Raw genomic sequence first — 20,243 nt, 5'->3', positions numbered from 1 at the left:
AGGTCTCTCCATGACTGGATGCCTCCAGTCGGTCTCCTCTCAGCTTCTCTAGTTGTGGCTGCTCCATAACTTCCTGAAGCTACTTCTGAGGCTTCTTCTGGCGCTGCATGTTGAGAGGTGATTTACTCCCCCTCTCAACCACCAAGTATCTAACCTTTTCCTTTCTCCTCAAGGATTTTTATGAATCTTGAACCTCAAGAGAATACAAGTTCTTGGCGAGCACACCATTCTGTTTCATCTGTCCCATCGTCATGAAATTTTCTAGAAAAAAGAGCTCATTTTAAATCCACGATATCTCCCTCATCCCAACTTCGATTCGGCCGATATTATTTTTTGAATTTGGGTATTTTTTGGCAAAGAATCCAAATATACTATTTTTTTCTGAAATTTATGCACAATTTTTTTTAGATATGTTCTGCAAAATCGCAACCCAAAACTTAAAACTTCAAAATATCCTCTTGTATATTGTCTTCACCTCCGATACCATGTAGATTTTCCTGTAGATTCGCAAGCTCATGCAATGTATTAACGAAAGAGACAAGAATCTAATTCTACTCTTTACAGTGGGAGCACATAAAGATTGAGCAAAACAATAATCGACAAGAGGAAGACAAATCAATGGAACATAACACAATAAGTTTTCCCTGGGAAAGCCACAGTTCAAAACCCCGCTATCTGTATTGCATTAATCAGAAATCCAAGATGATAATACAATGCTTGTTCTCACAAGAACAACCCTAGCACTCAATAAAATCAATCTCCCAGCAGCTCAAGCCAAATTCAGGCCTCTTCTCTTCTCTCCAAGCCTCCTATTTCCTTGCACCCTTGGTCAAAGAATTTGGATAAATACAATATGATCTTCTCAACCTTGAGCTTAACCTAGACAAGTATTTCCTATCCTTCACCTAATGAATTCCTTTGGCCAACACTTAGTCAAATTTCCAAGCCTCCAAGCTTCTAATTCTTTGCATAATTCCTGCGAGAATTAGCCTGTATTTAAAGGGAAATTCCTCATCCAAAATTGCACATTCCCTTCAAGGATCAGTTCCTGATTGCATGCACTATCAGTACAACTCATAAAATTATACAAAAAATACCTCACAAAAATAGCTCAGAAAACTATGAAACCAACTCACAAAAATATAGAAAATATAGATCAACACCTTATAATTCAGCCTCTTCGAGGGGGCAACCTCCTTTACATTACACAAATGAATGATTCCTTGATGATTCAAATGACAAAACCTCCTTTCTATACATAGGAGTTTAAGGAGTCACAATATAACCCAACCGACCTAACAATAATAATATAAAGCCACAAAAATAACAATAGAGGGATTCTATGGGGCACAGTAATAACAATATGGGGACAATAGGGGCACAAGAATATTAATAAGGGATACAACTACAATAGTAATGGGGTAACTGTTGGAAATAATACTGAGAGGGGGGGTGAATCAGTATTATCAAGTTCTTTTAATAAATCTTCCTTATTTATACTTTGAATTATTTTTGCATGTCAGTACCATAAAATAATGAGCATGAACAAAGAAAACAGATAGTCACACCAAAGAACACCAGATGTAAGGTGGAAACCCAATGTGGGTGAAAACCACCTGCTGCAATATGTCTCTATCTTCTTTCAAATTAGAAACTCCTTTTACAATGGTTTTGTACTGGTGCAGTCCTTTACCAGTACGCAGGCTGCAACCTGCAGAGAGCTACAACTCTCTCTCATTTTCCAGTCTCTCCTGGAAGGGAGCTACAACCCCCTACTTCTTTTCTTTCAAGGATCACTTTTCATAAATTTTCAAACTAGATCCATAAACATCAATAGATCATCAAGTACAAGTAAATCACCCAGTCAACTACAGTAACTAGATCAACAATAACAGTAAACTAAACCCAGAACACCTTATCAACAGAGAAAAGTCAGCCAACAAAAGATCTTAAGACAGATACGCAGTTTTTCTTTCTCTGGCCTGCGAGCGTACGCACTTCACCTTCTGCTCCCCTGCGTATACCCGCAGAGACCCTTCTGTCGAACCGCGTACTCACGCACTGTTTCTTCAATCACGCTGCGTACTGTTACTGTAGGCACGCACCCATAGATACTATCGCGCCGCGTACTGCTACTGTAGCCACGCACCCACAGATGCTATCGCACTGCGTACCCACGCACCTGCGGCTTCTGAAGCGCCGCATACTTTCCCTGTGCCCACGCACCTGAACCTCTGTCGCGCTGCGTACCCACGCACTGCGCCTTCTTCTGCTCTACGTACCCACGCACTTCTCGTTCTTTTGCTTTGCGTACCCACGCACTTGCACTGTTAATCACCTGCGTACCTCTGGTTAGGGCCGAATTGGTAGTCCACCAGCGTGCTACAGATCGTCAGATGCCCAGATCTGATCATGCGCTCGAGAGATCACCCTTCATAGATTCGCTTTCAACTTCACTTTTATATAGATCAAGCTTTTAAAACAATAACCCAATATTTCAGATCTTCAGATATTCAATTTGCAAAAGATGCTTAGCCAAGTGATCTCCTTTGCTTTATATAGGCAAGCTCTTCCTAAAATCATGGATCAATACCATAGATAACCAATACAAGGGGCCCAAAAACATGGGGCTCAATGATAATAATAATATAAAACAATACCATGGGCCAAAACCATAGAATCAAGAACGGCGGGCTAAATACCACGGGCCAAAACCATAGAATCAAGAACGGCGGGCTAAATACCACGGGCCAAACATAGGAAACCCCACGTGAACGCGCTTCTCTGCCTTGAAGTAAGTGAACTAGGGGTACGCACCTTCTGAACGGGTGACCTGCGTGTGTGGCCACAGTCCCTTCACGGCGTACCTGTGGGTACGCACCTTTTGAACTGTTCTCCTGCGTACTTCTTAATTTCCAACATTTTGAGAGCCTGATCAGGTGTTGCCATCAAGTACAACATCTGTAACATAGAGCCATACCAGAATCATAATGCCAACAGTAATCACTAGTATTGTAGGGACCTAACATGTCCCTTTCCTTCAAAAAAATGTTGTCCTCAACTCTTGAGTATTTCTGGATGCTTCTGTATAAAATTCTCATCCTCCCATGTGGAATCTTCAGCGGATAAGTTCTTCCACTTGATGAGATACTCCGAACTTGATCGATTTCGTAGCTGTCGAGTTCTTGTTTCTGTGACTGCTTCCGGTTCCAATATAATTTTTCTTTCCTCGTCAAGTTCTGGTAATATTGTTTGAACTGGGAGCTTGTCACCTATAACCTTCTTTAAACATGAAACATGGAAAACTGGGTGCACTTGAGAAGCTGCAGGAAGCTCCAATTTGTATGCCATAGTACCAATCTTTTGCAACACCTTGTGCGGACCATAATACTTTGGTGATAATTTATTATCCTTCTTAGCTTGCTTGAGGGACATTTGTTTATATCGTTGTAGCCGTAGGAATACCCAATCACCTACATCAAAACTTCTTTCGCTGCGATGTTGATCTGCCTATTGTTTCATTCTATTCTGCGCCAACATGAGGTTATCCTTTAAGAGTTGGAGGACTTGTTGATGCTCGATGTGATGTTCCACTGCTTGAACCTTAGAATTTTCTCATAAATATTATGTGATGGATGGTGGATGATATCCATAAAGTGCCATAAATGGGGTCATTTTTGTTACTGTATGGAAGGAAGTGTTATACCACCATTCAGCCAAAGGCAACCATTTGACCCATTGTGTTTGTTTATCAGATACAAAGCAACAAAGATATCCTTCCAAACATTTGTTTACTATCTCAGTTTTCCCATCAGATTTAGGATGATAAGAGGAGCTATGAGCTAACTGAGTACTGAGACAAGAAAATAATTATGTCCAAAAATTTCCAGTGAAAATGGGGTCTCTGTCACTTACAATAAACTTTGGATTTCCATGTAGCTTTTGAATCGTTTCCATAAATGCAGTAGAAACTGTATTGGCTATAAATGGACGTGATAATGCACAAAAGTGTGCATACTTGGTAAGTTTGTCAACTACCACCATGATGACACTCTTTCCCTTAGACTTGGGTAAACCTGTGATAAAATCCATTGAAACCTCCTCCCAACGTTGGCTTGGAATGGACAAAGGTTGTAATAGACCCGGGGTCTTAATTGTTTCAACTTTGTTTTGTTGGCAAACCAAACATTCTGCCACAAACTTTTGAATATCCGATTTAAGGCCATCCCAAAAAAATTCCTTCTTAACCTTGTGATAAGTTTTTAAAAATCCTGGTGCCCACCTAAGGGAGAAGTCTGCAATTCCATAAGAATCTTTTGTTTGAGTTTGGAATTCTTGCAGAGGTATAAGCAATCTTTCTACCATAATGAATCATTTTGCCAACTAAATGTATCAGATGTACTGGAATCTTGTTGTAACTTTCGAATAAGTGTCAAAACTTCTTCATCATTCTTCCATTCCTCCCTTTCTTTATTTATCCAATCTGGTTGGATAATAGAAATGGCGCACAACAATGCTTCCACATCCTCATCCTTTTCTGAGAGTGCATCTGCCACCACATTTTGCTTCCCTTTTTGTAGATGATTTCAAAGTCACAACCCAACATCTTTGTGACCCACTTTTGTTGCTCTTCAGAGGATAATATTTGTTCTAAAAAGTATTTAAGGCTATCATGATCCGTTTTTACCTTGAAGTGTCTTCCCATTAGGTAGGGTCGCCATTTCTTAAGTGCATGTAGTATTGCCAACATTTCCTTCTCATAAATAGCTTTGTGTAAAAACTTTCCCTTGATTGGATGAATTTGAAAAGAAATGGGTCTTTCATCTTGCATTAAAACAACACCAATTCCATTTCCTGAAGCATCACATTCCACAATAAAGTTTTTTGTGAAGTCTGGTGTAGCTAAGACCGGTGCTTGGCACATTGCCTCTTTAAGATGTTCGAAGGCCTTTGTTGCTTCTAGAGTCCATGAAAATGCATCTTTCTTTAATAATGTTGTTAGAGGTGTTGCTATTCTCCCATAATTCTTAACAAACTTGTGATAATACCCTGTCAACCTGAGAAATCCTCACAGATGCTTTATGGATGTGGGCATTTTCCATTCCTTAATGGCTTTAATTTTGCTAGGGTCTACCTTAACTCCTTCATGAGATACAATATGACCTAGATATTCCACCTCTTGTACTCCAAATAAACATTTGGATCTTTTTTCATATAATTGTTTCTCCTCCAATAGTTGTAGCACCCTGTCAACATGTTCAACATGATCCTTCCAAGACTTGCTGTAGATTAGTATATCATCAAAAAATACCAACATAAATTTTATAAGGAAGGGTTTGAAAATGGAATTCATCAAACCTTGAAATGTAGAAGGTGCATTAGTAAGGCCAAAAGGCATGACCAAAAATTCATAATGACCCTCATGAGTTCTAAATGTTTTTTTCGGAATGTCTTCAGTCTTCATTCTGATTTGATGATATCTTGAACGAAGATCCAACTTGGTGAAGTAAATTGATCCATGCAATTCATCCAGTAATTCATCAATGACAGGAATGAGAAACTTATCTTTAATAATGAGCTTGTTGAGCTCCCTATAATCCAGACACATGCGCCATGATCCATCCCTCTTGTGCACCAATACTACTGGAGCAGAGAAAGAACTTTGACTAGGTTGAATTATACCAGCCTCTAGCATTTCTGCAACCATATGTTCAATTTCACTCTTTTGGGCATAGGGATATCTGTACGGCCTGATGTTTGGAGGAACACTTCCTGGAATCAGATGAATAGCATGATCATGATCACAAATAGGTGGGAGACCATTGGGAGTCTCAAATACCTTGGAATGATTGTCCAATACTTTTTGGAGATTTGGAGAAATAGATGGTTTCGATGTGGAAACATCTAGTGAGCATAATTGTGCAATTACACATCTTTGTTCCTTTTTTAGAAGCTTTGTCATACCGTTAGAGCTGATTATCTTTCCCGGTTTCCCTGTAATACCCCTTAATTCAACTTCCTTTCCTTCCGCAAAAATTTCATGAAAGGTTCTTGAAAATTAAAAGCTATTGTACCCAAGGATTGTAGCCATTGGACTCCTAGTACAACATCAGCACCTCCCATTGGAATGGAAAGAATTGGGCTAGTCAACACATATTATCCCATGGATAGCTTGATATTATGGCACTTTCTAGAGCAATTTATTGTTCCTCCATTTGCAACCATCACTTGACACTCTGGTGTTGGATATAGGAAGAAATTCAATTCTTTTGCTACCTTACAATGAATAAAATTGTGGGTACTTCCTGAATCAATCAACACTATTACCTTTTTCTTCTTGATTTGTCCTTCTATATTGATGGTTTGAGGAGTGGTAATTCTCGCCAATGCATTACAAGATATGGTCAGATTCATTTCTTCTTTATCTAGGCTTTGTTCCTGGAGTATATCCTCTTCTTTTGACCTTTCTTGCTCCTTTTCTTCTTCCTTTTCACAATCTATGTAGAATAATTTCTTCTCAGCACACTTATGACCTTTAGTGTATTTGCTGTCACAACTATAACAAAGCCCTTTTGCTCTTTTTTCTTCCAATTTTTGTGGTGTCAACCTTATAGGTTGTGGAATACTAGTGGCAACAACACTTCCATCTTTATAGTTTTGAGTGGTATGCTTCCTGGTTGCCATAATTTTGCTTTCCATTTTTCTTGCTAACCTGAATGCCTTCTCTAATGAATTAGGTTCCCAAAGGCAAACATCATGTTGGATATTATCCTTTAAAGTGCCTATGAACACATCAATCCTATGCTCCTTTAGAATATTTTTTACCCTTATGTTCAAGTTTTGGAACTCCTCAATGTGCTCCATTATTGAACCCTTTTGTTTGAGACTTATCAATTGGCTAAAAAAAGTGTTGCTTTTTGTATCCTCATAGTGTGTTGTCAATTCTTTCATAAAAATTGCCCAAGTGATAATTTTTTTATGAGAGCAAAGCCATTGATACCATACAAAATGATTTGGTTCCAAATATAAAGTTTCAATACGTACCTTTTTGTGTTTTTCACATTATTGAGATTGAAAAATTGCTCCATCTGTAATATCCATGTTGTGGGATCCTTGCCATCAAAATTCCTCATATCGATTTTTGGAATATGGTGGGTCTTCGATCCAACATTAGAGTCTATGAAATCATGATTAACATTTCTTTTGTTCGCATCATGAGTTTCCTTTACTACCCTTTCACCATTAGTAAGTATTTCTTGTAGAAAATTTGTCAAATCTGTCTTCAAATCTACTATGTCTGTCTTCAAATCTGCTATGTCTGTCTTCAAATTTGCCATATATGTCTTCAAATATTTCTTCAAATCTATCTTCAAATCATCCATCTTAGCTTCCACGCCATTCATCTTAGCTTCCACACCCTTTATCTTAGATTCCATGCCATTTATCTTAGCTTCTGTTAGCTTTTGTGAAAGTGACATTTGTTGCACTTGGTCTTGTAATTTTGATATATCATGTAGTATTTATTCCTTTTCTTGATGAGTCATGCTAGAGCTTTCAGGTTGCTTATTAGGTGTTTGAATTTTATTTCCTTGGGGCATCAATTACTGATAATAATTCTCTACTATGCCCTTTGAATTCCTTCAAAATAATTTTTCAAACCAAGCTTAAGAAAAATTTTAAAAAATCTACACACCTTTTTTCATTTTGTAGGAGCTCGATATTGCCTCTGATGTATCTCTGTAATTTCAGATCATCCAGTTCTGAAATTGTGACCTACAGTAGCCCTCTATGTCCTCTTTCAAATGCCACAAGTCTGATCCAAATTGGATTCTCCAAGGAAGAGTTATACCAAATCTCCCATAGTGACCTGATTATAGACTAGTTCAATAGAGCGAACTTGTATGACATGAAACGTGTCCCTGTTTCGACCTTTGGCTCTAAAAAATATATACAAGAAACTATAGTCCGTCCTATTTTTGTACCTTCTTATGAAATTTCAATCTGATGCTCAGAGAGAAAGTTATAACGATTTTCCCCAGGTCACCTGTTTAGACTGTAATTTAGGAGTTTGCAAAAAGACCAACTTCCTTAGATCATATCTCTGCAAATGTAGCATGAAAAGCTCTGAAATTCAGACCCGAGGTTCAGTGTGATTTCATCTCAAATGGGTTTTTTTTTCACTTCTGAAACATCGCAGAAAAACAATTATAGCGAAAATGCCACGATGACCTATTTGGAGCAACGAAACCCTAGAATCCAAAGCTCTGATACCAAATGTTATGAAACCAACTCACAAAAAGATAGAAAAGATAGATCGATGCCTTAGAATTCAACCTCTTCGAGTGGGAAACCCCCTTTACATTACAAAAATGAATGATTCCTTGATGATTCAAATGAAAAAACCTCCTCTCTATATATAGGAGTTTAAGGAGTCACAATATAACCTAGCTGACCTAACAATAATAATATAAAGCCACAAAAATAACAATAGAGGGATTCTATGGGGCACAATAATAACAATATGGGGATAATAGGGGCACAACGATATTAATAAGGGATACAAATACAATAGTAATGGTGTAATCACTAGTATTGTAGGGACCTAACATATTTAAAGGGAAATTCCTCATCCAAAATTGCACAATCCCTTCAAGGATCAGTTCCTGATTTCATGCACTATCAGTACAACTCAAAAAATTATACAAAAATAGTACACTGTTCCTGCACTCTAATCTCAACTGGGTCTTTCTCAGAATCAACATGCATGAGTCAGTTCACCGGAGTAGCACTAGTTGAGTGCACTAATGCATCAACTGATTGTTAACTCACTATTAGTTCCTTAAACAATTTGGAACTAATTTAACTAGACTTAACTCAGTAAACTGAGGTAACTAATTACAACTCATACTTAACTCATCCTGGACCCTTATAATATAGGGAGAACATATACATGACTTCAGAAAGACTTCTAACTCAAAATTCCTAAGTTAACTAAGTCAACTCAATCTAGTTAGCTATTACAAGTTGCTATGAGAATAAAATTAGATTTTAATTCTCAATTTACTTCAATGACAAATTAAACTGGAATTTCTAGATTCTATTTTTATCATTTCTTGTTGCTATTGTCAACACTTCCTCTCAACAAGAAAGGAATTCAACTTGATCCCGATCCTGAACCTTTGGAATGTTCTGCATGCAACACTTCTCTCTAGTGTTGTTGCTCCATCAACTCCAAAAAAAAAAAAAAAAAAAAAAAAAAACATCCAACCTGAATTATAATGATGCCTCTATCATCAAAATCTCTCATTACTATTGCCTCTGTCAACTGAAAACTTTGCGCTTCTGTTGACTCTGCCTTTCTACACTGTTGTCAACCCTCTCTACGCTTCTTCAATATCTAACTTCTCTAGCCTCTATCACTTTGATCTCTGACTGCATCAATCCCATTGATTCCTCCCGCTACTAAGTACTTTGGGCTCCGGTAACAAGGTACGATCCATGAGATAAAACCACTCGATGGACCCTGCCCAATTTCAACCCTCTTGGGACTATCACTTCAAATCACCCTACCTCACACCTAGAGGTATGGTTGCATGTGATCCCTTTGCCCATTTGTCTCAAAATTTCCCCCTATTGGAGGTCTCTGGATGATTGGATGCCTCCACTCGGTCTCCTCTCAACTTCTCTAGTTGTGGCCACTTCACAACTTCTTGAAGTTGCTTCTGAGGCTTCTTCTGGGGTTGCATGTTGAGAGGTAATTTACTCTCACTCTCAACCACCAAGTCTCTAACATTTTCCTAGCTCCTCAAGGCTTTTCATGCATCTTGAACCTCAAGAGCATACAAGTTCTTAACTAGCACTCCATTTGTTTCATCTGTCCCGCTGTCATGAAATTTTCTTGAAAAAGAGTTGATTTTAAATCAGCGATATCTACCTCATTCGAACTCCGATTCGACCGATATTTTTTTTGAATTTGGGTATTTTTTCACAGAGAATCCAAATATGCTATTTTATTTTTATTTATTTATTTATTTTATTTTATTTTATTTATTTATTTATTTATTTTTTTCTGAAAATTTTGCACAAAATTTTTCAGATATTATCTGCAAACTCGCGGTCCAAAACTCAAAACTTCAAAATCTCCACTAGTATACTGTCTTCACCTTTGATACCATGTATATTTTCCTGTAGATTCACAAGCTCATGCAATTTCCTAAAGAAAGATACAAGAATCTACTTCTACTATTTCAAGTGGAAGCACATAAAGATCGAGCAAAACAATAATCGACAAGAGGAAGACAAATCAATGGCACATAACACAATAAGTTTCCCCAAGGAAAGCCACAACTCAAAACCCCACAATTTGCATTGCATTAATTAGAAATCCAAGATGATAATACAATGCCTGTTCTCACAAGAACAATCCGAGCACTGCTTAAAATCAATCTCCCATCTCAGAAGCAAGCTCAAGCCAAAACCATGCCTCTTCTCTGCTCTCCAAGCCTCCTATTTCCTTACTCCCTTGGTCAAACAATTTGAATAAATACAATATGCTCTGCTCAACCTTGAGCTTAACCTGCACAAGTATTTCCTATCCTTCACCTGATGACTTCCTTTGGCCAATACTTAGCCAAATTTACAAGCCTCCAAGCTTCTAATTCTTTGCACAATTCATAAGAGAATTAGCTTGTATTTAAAGGGAAATTCCTCATCTAAAACTGTGCATTCCCTTCAAGGATTAGTTTCTGATTGCATGCACTATTAGTACAACTAAGAAAATTATACAACAAATAGTACATTGTCCCTACACTCTAGTCTCAACTAGGTCTTTCTCAGAATTTCCATGCATGAGTTTCTGATGAGGGAATCCTCAATTAATTGGAGTAGCACTAGTTGAGTGAACTAATGCATCAACTGACTGTTAACTCACTATTTGTTCCTCAAATAGTTTGAAACTAATTTAACTGGATTTAACTCAGTAAAGTGAGTTAACTAATTACAACTCATACTTAACTCATCCTGGACCCCTATAATATAGGGAGAACATATACATGACTTTAGAAAAACTTTCAACTAGAAATTTCTAAGCTAACTAAGTCAACTCACTCTAGTTAGCTATTACAAGCTGTTATGAGAATAAAATTTGATTTTAATTCTCAGTTTAATTCAAGGATAATTTAAACTAGAATTTCTGGATTCTATTTTTATCATTTCTTGTTGCTATTTTCAACACTCCCTCTCAACAAGAAAGGAATTCAACTTGATCTTGATCCTGAACCTTTGGAATGTTCTCCATGCAACACTTCTCTCTAGTGTTGTTGCTCCAACAACTCCATAAACAAAAAACATCCAACTTGAATCAAAATGATGCCTCTGTCATCAAAGTCCCTCACTACTATTGCCTCTGTCGACTGAAAACTCCATGCTTCTATTGACTCTGCCTTTCTACATTGTTGTCAACCCTCTCTACGCTTCTTCAGTATCTGAATTCTCTACCCTCTATCACTTTGATCTCCGACTACATCAATCCCATTGATTCCTCCATCTACTAAGTACTTTGGGCTCCTGTAGTAAGGTACAATCCATGAGATAAAACCACTCAGTGGACCCTGCCCAATTTCAACCCTCTTGGGACTATCACTTCAAATCACCCCACCTCACACCTGGAGGTATGGTTGAATGTTATCCCTCTGCCCACCTGTCTCAAAATTTCCCCCTACTGGAGGTCTCCGTATGATTGGATGCCTCCACTCGGTCTCCTCTCAGCATCCCTAGTTGTGGCTGCTCCACAACTTCCTGAAGCGGCTTCTGAGGCTTCTTCTGTGGCTGCATGTTGAGAGGTAATTTACTCTCCTTCTTAACCAACAAGTATCTAACATTTTCCTAGCTCCTCAAGGCTTTTCATGCATCTTGGACCTCAAGAGCATACAAGTTCTTGACTAGCACACCAATCTGTTTCATCTGTCTCGCCGTCATGATTTTTTTTGGAAAAAGAGCTGATTTTAAATCAACGATATCTGCCTCATTTGAACTCCGATTCGGCCGATATTTTTTTTTGATTTTGGATATTTTTTTGCAAAGAATCCAAATATTCTATTTGTTTCTAATTTTTTTTCACAAAATGTTTAAGATATTATCTGCAAACTCGCGGCCCAAAACTCAAAACTTCAAAATCTCTTCTAGTATACTGTCTTCACCTTTGATACCATGTAGATTTTCCTGTAGATTCACAAGCTCATGCAATTTAGTAAATAACGAGACAAGAATATACTTCTAATCTTTCAAGTGGAAGCACATAAATATCAAGCAAAACAATAATCAACAAGAGGAAGACAAATCAATGACACATAACACAATAAGTTTTCCCGGGGAAAGCCACAACTCAAAACCCCACTATCCGCATTGCATTAATTAGAAATCTAAGATGATAATACAATGCTTGTTCTCACAAGAACAATCCGAGCACTACTTAAAATCAATCTCCCATCTCACAAGCAAGATCAAGCCAAATCCATGCCTCTTCTTTGCTCTCCAAGCCTCCTATTTCCTTGCGCCCTTGGTCAAAGAATTTGGATAAATAAAATATGCTCTGCTCAACCTTGAGCTTAAACTGTACAAGTATTTCCTATCCTTTTCCTGATGACTTCCTTTGGCCAATACTTAGCCAAATTTACAAGCCTCCAAGCTTCTAATTCTTTGCACAATTTCTGAGAGAATTAGCCTGTATTTAAAGGGAAATTCCTCATCCAAAACTGTGCAATCCCTTCAAGGATCAGTTCTTGATTGCATGCACTATTAGTACACCTAAGAAAATTATACAACAAATAGTATACTGTCCCTGCACTCTAGTCTAAACTAGGTCTTTCTCAAAATTGACATGCATGAGTTTCTGATGAGGGAATCTTCAGTTAACTAGAGTAGCACGAGTTGAGTGCACTAATGCATCAACTTATTGTTAACACACTATTTGTTCCTCAAACAATTTGGAACTAATTTAACTGGACTTAACTTAGTAAAGTGAGTTAACTAATTACAACTCATACTTTACTCATCTTGGACCCCTATAATATAGGGAGAACATATACATGGCTTTAGAAAGACTTCCAACTAGAAATTTCTAAGTTGAATAAGTCAACTCACTCTACTTAGCTATTACAAGTTGCTATGAGAATAAAATTTGATTTTAATTCTTAGTTTAGTTCAAGGATAAATTAAACTGGAATTTCTAGATTCTATTTTTATCATTTCTTGTTGCTATTTTCAACACTCCCTCTCAACAAGAAAAGAATTCAACTCGATCTTGATCCTGAACCTTTGGAATGTTCTGCATGCAACACTTCTCTCTAGTGTTGTTGCTCCAACAAATCCAGAAACAAAAAACATCCAACCTAAATCAGAATGATGCCTTTTTCATCAAAGTCTCTCACTACTATTGCTTCTGTCAACTGAAACCTCTGCACTTTTGTTGACTCTGCCTTTCTGCACTGTTGTCAACCCTCTCTACACTTCTTCAGTATCTGACTTCTCTAGCCTCTGTCACTTTAATCTCTGACTGCATCAATCCCATTGATTCCTCCCGCTACGAAGTACTTTGGGCTCTCGTAGAAAGGTATGATCCATGAGATAAAACCACTCAATGGACCCTGCCAAATTTCAACCCTCTTGGGACTATCACTTCAAATCACCCCACCTCACACCTAGAGGTATGGTTGCATGTGATCCCTTTGCCCACCTTCTCATTCTTCTTCTGTTTCCCATGACTCAAATTCAATGGAGGAAATCCCAGAATGGATCATGAAGTCCATGGGGAAGAATAAATTCCCCATTTCACAGCATGATGTTCTCATTCATAACTATAGCCTCCAATCTGATATATATTTATGTGATCCCCTATCATCTACATACCATGACTCTTTGTATTATGATCCGCCCAATCAATCTGCTCCACTAGCTAGTCTTTCACACTCTCTTTATTTTTTCGTTGCTGGTTCAAATTGCAATCAGATACAAGGAGGTCACATTACAAATGTGGAGGAGTAGAAAGGTGAAGATGCTTTCAATCCCTCTTCTATTTTCCAAAATCCTCTAGGTGAAGATGATGCGCTTCCATTCTTGGATGATTTTCAATATGCTAATCTCGGTAGTGAATCAAATGTAATTAATTCTTTTGATGAATCCGTAGCATTGGGAAACAATAATTATAATGATGATGACTCTATTGATCACGAATGCCCTAGTGTATAAATTGATCTTTTGGTTTCTCTTGAAGATTTTACTTTAGATCGAGAATCTAATTCAGTCCAAGAAGATGTGCTTACCGAAACTTCCTATTCATCTCACTATCCCTTGAGCTCTATCGTCTGTGATGCATCTATTTGTGACAGGGGTATTCCATGTTCTTCAAGTCCATCATCCCATGAGTTGACCTCTTAATTAACACAACTTGATGAGATTATCCATGATTCAAATGAAAACAACCAAACTTTTGAGTACTCTTCCCAACCCTCATCATCTCTTCACTTGCGTGAAGACAACTCTTCAAATCAACTTGCTCTTGAAATTTCCTCGATTCATTTATATTTGAATTTATAATCAAAATAATATTTCGACTTGATAAATCTGGTTAAATCAGTGACAGAGATGGTTGCCATCTAGTGAGAAGTGGATTAATTGAAAGCAGTGGTAGCAGCTATCCTCAAACCATGCATGATCTGGTTGAATCTTTAAGATGCAATTTTACAATCTTAGAAATTTTTGGGACTTGCCAGGGATTCGAGGCACTTCAACTTCCATTGATGGTTATGTTAGGATCTCACAACTCTGGTAAGCCCCCTGAACTAAGCCAGATCTTTTTTTTCCTGCACAATCCTTCTCTTTGCATGGTTTCACTCGATGAAAATTTTTTTTTGAAAAATGTTTGGTATTTCGGGTATGATCTTTCAAATTTTCAAGATTTTACTTCTGACTAAATTTAGGAATATTCTTTAGTTTATTAATCTTCATGCAAATATCTCGCATCAAACTTGGGTTTGGAATGTGTGCCTCTCATAGAGTCATGGAATTGCGAAGTTGATCATTTCAAAGACTATCTTTGGCTGAAGGGATCATGCCTATTAGATTCATCTTTTAATATTCATCTCCTAGTTTTTCTTGCGAATCTTATATTGCAAATCTTCCCCTTCATCGTACCCAAAGTCCTCTTGAGTAATAATGAATGCATGAGTTATCACATGAATCAAGTTCTTCTTCATTCACCATGTCCTAGATGGTCTCATGTGTTTGTTGTGCTAATGTCCCTTTTAAATTCTTTTCACGATTACGATGCTTGCATAGTTTGTCACCAGTTACAGCAAAACAATTTGTCACATTTGGCTTGCGAGGAACTTTTTTTGATTGTTCAGAGCATTTGCATAACTGTTCAAATTGATTTATCTTTGTTTATTGCAAACTGGGAATCTGATGCTTTAATCAACTCACCTAATCATTATTTTGCCTTTGATTACTATTATTCATGTTATAATTTTCCCACCAATATATCCAATGGAAGTTGTTTTACATCCTTCGATCTTCATCGTTCAACATCCCACTATTCAGATTTTTGTTGAGTGATTGTGGCACTTCAATCTCCACTGATGGTTATGTCAGCTCCTCACTATCTCGACATGACTGATGAATATGATCAAATCTATTTTCCCTCATGATATTCTCGTTATAATCTCATGCCTCTAATTGAAAATCCATCTTTTCAAATATTTCAGGTTTTTTCAAGAGTATCATCGTGAATTTTATGATCCAATCGCTGAATGGTTGGAGCAATCTTACTTGACAAGCTCCATTGCCAAAAATAGATTTCAGGATTTTCTCGTGCTTTCTAAGCGTGATGATATAGAATAAGGTGCATTCGCAAGAAGTCTTCAAGGTTTGTCTAATTATTCTTTTCGTCAGAGAGGTAAGAGTGTTAATTGGATGAAAGTAGTGGTTGTGAGACATCTTTCTACCCACATGAAAGACCTTCAAATTTTTGTGTAAATTATTCAAGCTCTCATCTTTTCTCTTGCACATTGCTTTATATCTATTTTAGTCGATCACATCTTTGTGATTGAAAGTTAGGAACGTTTACAGTGGATACATTGGAAATTCCATTATACGTGACCTCGACCTTCTAGTTGTTAGGTTAGGAGTAGGATTAGCTGCATCCTAGTTTTCCTTATCTTGCAGTGATCTCGTATTGTTCTCTTTAGTCTCTCTTGTCTTTTCTTACATTTCTCTTGCATTATGCTTTGGTTTAGCTTCTTTTTTTTGTCTTCTGGTTTTGTTTCCTTGTTATGTGTTGTGCCTAGACTTGTTTTGGCTTCTTAGTAAATAAGTGTTGTGCCTAGACCTGTTTTGGCTTCTTAGTATGTGTGTGGCTGAAGTCTAAAGAGTCTTGTGACACTTTAACATTTGGCTAACCTCTAGTCTATCTTCCCTGTGTTGGTTGTATCTTTTAGTCGATGAAGTTCTGATGAAAAATATGATCCATCTGTAAAGAGAGTTTTGGAACAACCATGAACCTATGTCTACTAAGGAAACCTTATGCCTAGAGTCAGTTTTTTTATTTTCATGCTTATCCAATCAGTAGAAGTGGAGAAGGGAAAATATAAATGAGCAAACCTAAATCAGATGTCTATATATGCTTCTTTGAAGGAACAACCTCTTCATCTCTCAATAAGTCAAGATCCCTCTTCCACCCCAAATAAATAAGTGTTGATGCACAATCTTCTTAAAATAAACAAATAAAGGCGAAAAAAGAGAAAGGATTCCTGTGCAGAGATGTGAAGCAATAAACTCCACTAGGGTACTGTCCAGGCTCACTGGAAGCGGAGCAATGTTTTTGTTCCTACATGACTCCGTCAGGGTACTGTTTAGGCCTACTAGCAACGGAGGAATTCCAAAGATGAAAAATTATACTCTGAAAATCTTAAGCTCATGAGATACACTACCCTTCCCAACTCGAAACATTGTGATATCATTGAATCTTATGTTGTGTTCAACTAGGAAAGCATAAAGGGGACCATGTCCATTCATGGGGTAAGTTAGAAGACAAAAGTAATATGCACGATGAATCAATACTCCCTGAAGAAGTAAGGCCCTGCACAGAAAAAAGTCAACCAAGACAATAAATCTAAATTCTACTAGTGTGTCGCCAAGTGTTATAGCTGCTACAACAACCTCCAAAATTTTGGACTATACCCAATTTCATAGCCTCCCTTGATCTTCTTGGTTGTTGTCGAAAACTTTGAAACTCATTTCATTTCTTTTATTAGAGTCTTGTGTTCCCCTTTGCAAGATGGGCAAAGTGTCATATTTTAGCATGTTGGCTATCATATCCCGTGTATAAGCATGTTATGGTGGTTCTAAGAGGTCATCTCTGTGAAAATGAGTTTTTATAACCTTGTAAGTACCCATTGCACTCATTTCCAAAGTTTTGAGCACTGTTGCACAAGTGTCGTCACGGTCGCTGCAAAGTACATCTTTGGTGTCACACTTGTCGAAACTTGTCGTAAAGCTGTCGCACATAGGAAAATGATTTGTTCATGTGTTTGAATGATATATGTTGTTGTGTCATCAAATATTCTAATTGTGTGATCACAGTGAAAGTGCATCACGGTTTGAACCCATCTCACTCATCCCACACTTAGCCATTTTCGGAAAAACTTCCCTACTGGGAAGCCTAGCTTCACGGTGCCTCCCTTGAGTTGTGAAATATGTAGTCTTAGTCCTCTGGCTATGACCTTCCTACTTGGTACTACACAATGCATAGATCTTGCCTCCTAATATTGTTACACTACACATTTTATGTGCTCAAGCCTTGACCTTCACCTCCAAAATTGCACAATCACTCCTCCCAACCCAGTCTCCACTGCACACTGCACAATTAAAATCCCTAAGCTCATCCCCTTAGCCCTTGAAATGCACATCTCCATAGTAGCCTTGCCTCCCTTGTCTCCCAAAAATGTGTATTGTTCCCTCTTAGTTTTCATTCCCTAAGTCTATCCCACTAGCTTCAAAAACTATGCAGTCTTGTCCCCCAGCTAGGCTTAAACTATGCAATTCACAATCTCAAGACTCAAGCTCATTCCCTGAGCCCTTGAACTGCACAAATCTGCAACATCTCAACCTTCCTTGACTCCATAAACTATGTAGTGAGCTCTCCTAATGCCCATCCTTTAGCCTATCACATTGGCTCCAGAAACTGCACAGTCCTTTCCCTTAGACCTGCTTCAACCGCGCACTGCATAGTCACTGAGTCCCTCTTCCCAGCCTATCACTTTTCCAGGGATCAGTTGGTGGATCATAATGCATCATTGTCGTCTCGTCATGAGTGAATTGCATGAACATGTGCCCTATTATGTGATGACAAGATGATGAAGAAGGAGAAGGGGGGAAGCATGCTCAAAGACTCTCTTGCAGCTGAACTTACAAGTTGACCAATCAAGAGAAAGTGAAGGGACAATATTTTTCACCACTATTCAAGACTTGAGATCATTGAAGATTCCTCATCACCAAGCCATGCAGAGGTGGAAAGAAAATAATCTTCAAGAGGACATCCAACACTTAGTAGCAATAGTGGCTTGACATTGCCACATCATCAAGAAGTCCATGTCAGCAATGTCATGTCATGAGTGGTCATATGCCACCTCACTATTGTGGATCATGTATATTGTATTCAAAATGTATTGTAAAGTGGAAGTCCAAAGGACACACATGAAATGTAAAGAGTCATGTAAGTTGAAAAGTCATAGGAAGTCAAACAGTCATGAGGGTAGTCAAAGAGTCACCCTTGGTTATATATACTCCCTCATTGTATGAGCAAAGGAATTTTCACCTTAGATCCTCCCACAAGGCATTAGAGAGATTTATCAGTTCTTTTGAGGAGCAAGGAGTGGTTCCAATGCTCCACTATTGGAGCTAGTGATGTTCATTGTATACATGCATCTTTGAACTTTTACAAAATAACAAAAGCCTTCAACGCCAACACGTTTTTCATGCATGGATTATGAATTTTTGTAAGACTATTCTGTAGATGTTTGTACTGCATGTTTTCTTTCACATGTGCTAAGATATTTGAAATAATTTGGTTGTTTTAGTACTTATCTTATTGAGAATGTGTTGTAATGGTTGTGATTGTTGTCCCATCCCTGTGGACTACTCCACACGATATTAGACAAACCTTTTTATTTGTTGGTTGTAATGACCATCACATCCTCTATGGAATATTATTTTGGATGTTAGATGGGTCCTTCCGGTTCATGTGTGTCTCTTCTTGGTTGGTACTACTACCTCTCTCTTAGAGGCTCAGTTTCCTCTCCTCTTCGCAGTGAAAGAAATTTGACACACATATGATCGAACACTCACCAAGAACACCCCATTTCTTTTCAAAGGTGCATTTTTACTCCTCTCTCTTGCTGATAGTTAGAGCGATGGCATATCCATAAGGATACATGGAAACTAGGCCTATATTCCGGATGGGGCTCCTACTCCAAATGGTGTGAGGTCTAATTGGGACTTCACATCGGGGAGACCCCTTGGTTGATGGATTTCCAGCACCGTCAACAAGTTTATATGAACCCCATGTTGATAATTAAAGTTGAGTCAATCAGGAGTTTCAACAATTTTATTGTAATACTGAGGGCCATAATTTTTTGGCACCATTACCGAGGAGGTGTCAAAGTAGGTACTATTTTATGATCTAAGTTGATTCATTTCCATTTCATTTCCTAAAAAAAACAAAACAAAATTGCATCAAAATTTCCATCGAAAAAAAAAAACTAAAAAAAAATCATTTATTTCTTGCCTAGTAGAAGTAGGGATAACTCAGGAAAATTTCTACCTGAAACCCCCACTCCTACAAACATCCAACCTTCACTAGTTGATTGTGAGCCTCCCATCATGTCTATAGGGGATCTACATGTCTTCTTAGGTAAGTAACTAAAGTTTTTTTAGTAGCTTATAGGAGGAGAAGAACCTCCATCACCTATTGAGAATATGGTTGGAAAGAGACAACACGGAGCCTTTCTTATCGAGGAGACAAATGGGGAAGCTAAAATGAAAAATATAAGCCCCACTACTCTTCCACATTTCCGTGGCATGGCTTCTGAGGACCTTGATACCTTCATGTTTGAATGTTCTATAGTCTGTAGGACATATGATTATACATCTGATGAGCATAAGCTCAAATTGTTTCCTTCTACCCTCAAGGA

The sequence above is a fragment of the Pinus tabuliformis genome, chromosome 5_2 (genome assembly GCF_031772625.1).
Source record: "Pinus tabuliformis cultivar Carrire ecotype Pingquan chromosome 5_2, CPIR1, whole genome shotgun sequence".
NCBI classification, from domain to species: domain Eukaryota; kingdom Viridiplantae; phylum Streptophyta; class Pinopsida; order Pinales; family Pinaceae; genus Pinus; species Pinus tabuliformis.
This window is presented reverse-complemented; position numbering follows the sequence as displayed.